This window comes from Nerophis ophidion, linkage group LG26 (assembly GCF_033978795.1).
Source record: "Nerophis ophidion isolate RoL-2023_Sa linkage group LG26, RoL_Noph_v1.0, whole genome shotgun sequence".
Lineage (NCBI taxonomy): Eukaryota > Metazoa > Chordata > Actinopteri > Syngnathiformes > Syngnathidae > Nerophis > Nerophis ophidion.
In genome coordinates, this window is record NC_084636.1 from 37,252,272 (window position 1) to 37,258,987 (window position 6,716).

Here is a 6,716-nt window from a genome sequence, read left to right on the forward strand (position 1 = left end):
GGAAAGACTAGCTTGTATGCTATTGTGTGCTTAGCTGTTGTGTAGCTGCTAGCTCCTAGTTGCTTTTGTAAATGGCTTGATTAAAATATAAGATACGGTGTTATATTATGATACGTAACCTACTGGGAAGATAGGTATGTTTTGTTATGTTTATTAACGATTGTTTATTTTTTTTTATTATTATTGATAAACAAAATCTAATTATTCCACTTTTCACATTTATTATTATTATTTCACTTTTTAATTTGAGTTTAGATAGCTGTATTTGTACTTTCAATGAAGTGTATGTGTATTTGTTCCTTTAAAACTCCCCAAAAACGGGGCGAAAAAAATAAATAAAATACAGACGGCTGGGAATTACTCAGTGCCCAAAAAGTACCAGATTCGGTGCCCAAACAGCGTTACGTCACAGACTTGTATTTGATCACATGACAGCGGAAAACACTTCCTGTTGTCCACTTTCGAATAGTGGGATTTTGGAGCGTAGTTACGACGTACAATTAGCGCCAAATTTATCTGTGGCGGTCCAATTTTTGGGGTCTTCTTTGAGTGGTCGTCTTCTACGACTTCTGTGCGTCTCACTGCTGCCCCCCACCCATTAAAGCAGGAAGTGTTCGGGGCCAACTCTTACATGTTGTGGTTCATAGTATATTATATCAATAGTCATCGTGTACGTTGTTACCACACGTCCTCTTACTTTCACACACATTCCCACGTGCTCAGGCGTTATGGGGACCGTGTTACTTTCACACACTTTTCCACGTGCTCAGGTGTTATGGGGACCGTGTTACTTTCACACACACTTCCACATGCTCAGGTGTTATGGGGACTGTGTTACTTTCACACACCTTTCAACGTGCTCAGGCGTTATGGGGACCGTGTTATTTCTATTGTCAATTCCTGGAGTCTCGTACTTCCAGTCTGCTTCTAATGGTGCCTAATAGATTTCTGATTGGACGATGGCGTGCACCAACAAAAGGTCCATTTATCCCCCGGGGGAGGGGGGAGGACACGTGCAGATTAGCAGCTTTTAATTGAATCGCCCGTTAGGTGTAGGAAATGGGAATGGCTGTTCCACAACTTCTCACCATGACTGCAGGCGTGATGAAAGCAAAAAAAGAAGCTTCAAGCTGCTTGTCTTGGAGGAGAGAGCGGCTGGCAGGCAAATCCCCAACAGTTGTTGTGTTAATACCCTCATAAAGCATCTAATTACCTTCAGATGGAGAGAACTTAAAGGTCAGCCATGGACGCTCTCACGGGACTCTGCTGGTCTGTCCTCCCCCTTCCACACACCATCAGGCTGCCAGGTCCAGATAAAACCATCATGCTCCCCAAGACTCGATCGGGACTTTGCCCTCGTTTGCTGTGACGAAAATAAAGTTTCAGGCTTTCACTTTACCACAACACATGCTGCTTGTTCCCAACTTTCATGTTTCTCACCCAAAGTCTTCGATGAGACCATAAAAAGTTGCCTGTATAGACACGTCTGAATACTTGCAGGTCTAGTCTTTAAGTTGACAGCACTGTTGTGTATTCTTATTCTCTGGCTGACCAAGTGTGTTAAGAAGCAGAGTTTAGCGTGTTTACTTGTGCAGCCAGCGAACGTCTAAATGTCCTCCAATCAGCACACCATTTCTTCTATTTGAATCAAGTCATTTAAGCTACCAGTAGCTAGCAGCTACACAACAGCTAAGCACACAATAACACACAAGTTATCCTTTTCCTCTATTTTAGTCAAGTAATTTACAAAAGGTAAATATGCTAGGCTATAGGCTGCTAGGAGCTAGCAGCTAAACATCGACGTCCCACTGGGTTGTGAGTTTTTCCTTGCCCTTAAGTGGGCTCTGAACTGAGGATGTTGTTGTGGCTTGTGCAACCCTTTGAGACACTTGTGATTTAGGGCTATATAAATAAACATTACTTGATTGATTGAACAAAAGCCCACAAGCCAGTAATTTATTCTATTTCAGTCATTTACAAAAGGTAAGTAAGCTTGGCTATAGGCTACTACACAACAAATAAGTACACAAGCTAGTCATTTCTTCTATTTTAGTCATTTACAAAAGATAAACATGCTAGGCTAAAGACTACTAGCAGCTACATAACGGCTAAGCACACAATAGCCCACAAGCTAGTCTTTTCCTCTATTTTAGTTAAGTAATTTATAAAAAGTAAACCTGCTAGACCAGGGGTCGGGAACCTTTTTGGTTGAGAGAGCCAAAATGCCAAATATTTTAGAACGTATTTCCGTAAGAGCCATATAATATTTTTTTTAAACACTGAAAACAAATAAACGCAGCAATTTTTGGGTAAAACCAACATTTATAAAGTATAATAGGTCTGTAATAACATTGTTATTCTGAAGCTAACTGTGGAGGGGGCGTGGCCTGAGGGCCTGCAGCGAACTGGGGTGTGCCAGGACTGGCCTCGAATTCAGCGACAGGTGCGTAGATGGCCCACCTGGGCCTTGTTATCTAATCACTTGTCGCTCTGTTATAAGCAACAGCCAGGAGGAGAGGCGAAGTTGGGGCTGGAGCCAGAGCGCGAGCAAGAACGAAAGAGAAAAATACAATTGCTGGAAAGCAAATGAGAGACTTATTGAAAAATAAAACAATATTGTAACCCTAAAACAGGCTCTCATGTCGGTGCTTGGTGGTGTGAAGAACCCTCAGGAGGGCAACCCCCACACTAACCAATAATAAATAAATAATTTCTTACCATTAACGCAACTTCTTGAACAGGTGCGATAGAAAACGGATGGATGTATTAAAAATGCATGAGAATGCTTTATATTTTGAACATTATTTTTAACAATGTGATTACAAGTGGAATTATTCATTACTTATCGTGTTAAGCAATGTCAGCTCAGATTTATCTGAGAGCCAGATGCAGTCATCAAAAGAGCCACATCTGGCTCTAGAGCCATAGGTTCCCTACACCTGTGCTAGACTATAAGCTACTAGGAGCTGGCAGCTAAACAAAAGCACACAAGCTCGTAATTTATTCTATTTTAGTCATTTACAAAAGGTAAAAAAGCTAGGCTATAGGCTACTACACAACAATTTAGCACACAAGCTAGTCATTTCTTCTGCTTTAGTCATTAACAAAAGCTAAACATGCTAGGCTATAGGCTACTAGTAGCTACATATCAGCTAAGCACACAAGCTAGTATTTTCTTACTTTTTAGTCCAGTCATTTAAAAAAGCTAAACATGCTAAGCTATTGGTTAGCTACACAACAACTAAAAACAAAAAGCACAGAAGCTAGTTTATTCTTCTATTATATTTTAGTCTGGTTAAAAATGTAAACATGCTATGCAATTGTCTACTAGCAGCTAAACAACAGCTAAGCACACAAGCTAGTCTTTTATTGTATTTTAGTAATTTACAAAATGTAATCATGCTAGGCTATAGGCTGATAGCAGCCATACAACAGCTAAGCACACAAGAGCACACAAGCTAGTATTGTGTTCTATTTTACTCAAGTCATTTACAAAAGGTAACCATGCCAGGCTATGGGATACTAGCAGCTACACACCAGATAAGCACACGATAGCACCCAAGCTAGTCTTTTTTTCTATTTTAGTCATTCACAAAAAAGGTAATCATGCTAGGCTATAGGCTACTAGCAGCTACACAACAGCTAAGCACACAATAGCTACAAGCTATTTTTTCCCTCTGTTTTAGTCAAGTAATTTACCAAAGGTAAACATGCTAGGCTACAGGCTACTAGGAGCTAGCGGCTAAAGAAAAGCAGACAAGCTTGTCATTTCCTCTATTTTAGTCTTTTACAAAAGATAAATATGCTAGGCTATAGGCTACTAGAAGCTACACAACAGCACACAAGCAAGTCTTTTCTTCTATTGTAGTCATTTACAAAATGTAAACATGCCAAGCTATATAGGCTACCAGCAGCTACACAACAGCTTAACAGACAATAGCAACAAGCTAGATATAATAATAAAGCTTTGCCGTGTAAAAAGTGACAATAGTCAAAATAAACAAGTACCATATTATTTTCACACACAAAGTGCAGATTGTAAGCATTAGAATCAAGTGTACATCCAGAAGTGTAAATGATGTTATATTACGTCAGGTAACTGCCCTTTTTTAGGCTGTTTCGCGAGACCCGTGTCATGTGACTTCAAACTTGACACCTCATTGGCTCCTTCTGAGACAGGATCGATTGCGTCTGTCTTAATTTACTGGAAGTAAGTCTTGATTTTTGAAGCAACACATTTTTACACACGGAATTTATCACCACTCAATGTTTTTTTAACTTAGATTTTATACGTTGACTATTTATACACTGATTTTTTTCAAACTGAATATTTAAACACTGAATTTTTTAAACATTTAATATTTAAACAATAATGTTTTTAACAGTAAATATTTAAACACAGATTTTTTTTAACACTGAATATTTAAACGCAGATTTTTTTTAAACTTAATTTTTGTACACTGGACTTCTTTTAAACTGAATTATTTTTTAAATTAATTTTTACACACTGGACATTTTTTACACTGAATTTTTTTTTAACTTAATTTTTACACACTGGACTTTTTTAACACTGAATATTTATACACTGCATTGTTTTACTTAATTGTTATACACTGGACTTTTGTACACTGAATTTTTTTAACACTGAATTTTTTTTAGACTTCATTTTAATACACTGGACTTTTTTTACACTGAATTTTTTTAACATTGCATTTTTTTTAACTTAATTTATATGCACTGGACTTTTCTACACTGAAGTTTTTTGACATTGAATATTTATACACATAATTTTTTTAAACTTATTTTTTTTACACAGAATTTTTTTTAACACAGAATATTTATACACTGAATTTTTTTCAAACTTAATTTTTATACACTGAACTTTTTTACGCAGAATTTTTTTAACATTGAATATCTACATACTGATTTTTTTTTAAACACTGTTTCCTTTTTACACTGTTTTTTTTATTTTTACATAATTTTTATACACTGGAATTTTTTACACTGAATTTTTTTAACAATGAATATTTATACACTGGACTTTTTTACACTGAATTTATTAAGACTGAAACTTCATACACTGCATTTTATTAAAACGTATTTTTTATTTTTTATACATTGGACCTTTTTACACAGAATTTTTTTTAACACTGAATAATTATACACTGCATTTTTTTAAAACTTATTTTTTATACACTGAACTTTCTTACGCTGATTTTTTTTAACACTGTTTTCTTTTTACACTGATTTTTTTTTTTTACATATTTTTTACACACTGGACTTTTTTACACTGAATTTTTTTAACAATGAATATTTATACACTGCATTTTTTTTTAAACTTAAAATGTATACACTGGAGTTTTCTAACACTGAATAGTTGGAGACTGAATTTTTTTAAACTTAATTTTTATACACTGGAGTTTTTTTTACATTGAATTGTATTAACATTGAATATTTATACACTGAATTATTTTACCACTGTTTCTTTTTTACACTGAATTTTTGTATACTGAATTATATAACACTACATTTTAAAACACTCATTTTTTTCAATGACAGACAGCATCATTTGATGTAATTTTTTTTTTTAAATAAAAAATCAGTTCACAAAATTCAAGCACAAAAAAATTCAGTCCCAAAAAAAAAGCTTTCCCAATAAAAACACAAACTAACCTCCACATTAGTGTTTGTCATTGTTCTCTTTTTGACTAATTCCACTTGATCAAACCTTCTTTAACATTCCACATACTAAATCAATACAAGTATGTATGCTGCAGTTATCGTATTGGATCAATATCGGTCTGGATCAATACTCAAGGTTCCCACAGATGATGATTTCAAATCATAGGTCAAGCAGATATTTTGGTATTTATTTGAGAAAAAAAAAACCCAACTAGTTTTTGGAATGTATTAATTGCTGCATGAATAAATTATAATAATGTTTAAAATATATAAATATTATGTAAATGTATCTTTTGACTGTCCCAATGGAAAAACAAGGCTAACATTATAAACATAAACAAGGCTACCTTTATAAACGTAAACAAGGCTAACATCATAAACGTAAACAAGGCCAACATCATAAACGTAAACAAAGCTAACATTATAAACATAAACAAGGCTACCATTATGAACGTAAACAAGGCTAACATCATAAACGTAAACAAAGCTAACATTATAAATGTAGACAAAGCTAACAATATAAACATAAACAAGGCTAACATTATAAACGTAAACAAGGCTAACATCATAAACGTAAACAAAGCTAACATTATAAATGTAGACAAAGCTAACAATATAAACATAAACAAGGCTAACATTATGAACGTAAACAAAGCTAATATTATAAATGTAAACAAGGCTAACATGGTAAATGTAAACAAGGCTAACATTATAAACGTAAACAAGGCTAACGTTACAAATGTAAACAAAGCTAACATTATTAGCCTAAACAAGGCTAACATTATGAACATAAACAAAGCTAACATGATAAATGTAAACAAGGCTAACATTATAAATGTAAACAAGGCTAACATTATGAACGTAAACAAAGCTAATGTAAATGTAAACAAGGCTAACATTATGAACATAAACAAAGCTAATATAAATGTAAACAAGGCTAAAATTATACATGTAAAAAAAGGCTAACAATATAAACGTAAACAAGGCTAACATTATGAACGTAAACAAAGCTAATATTATAAATGTGAACAAGG

The 6,716-nt window shown here is 34.3% G+C and overlaps 1 long non-coding RNA gene across 1 annotated transcript in view; it reads right to left on the minus strand.

The window, feature by feature from the left end:
- Positions 1-1,329, minus strand: part of LOC133543664 (uncharacterized) — a 62,816-nt gene extending 61,487 nt beyond the window's left edge. Inside the window, exon 1 of the long non-coding RNA XR_009804469.1 lies at positions 1,214-1,329. This is a non-coding gene — a long non-coding RNA (uncharacterized LOC133543664). The remainder of the gene's footprint in view (positions 1-1,213) is intronic.
- Between the last annotated feature and the right edge of the window lie 5,387 nt (positions 1,330-6,716).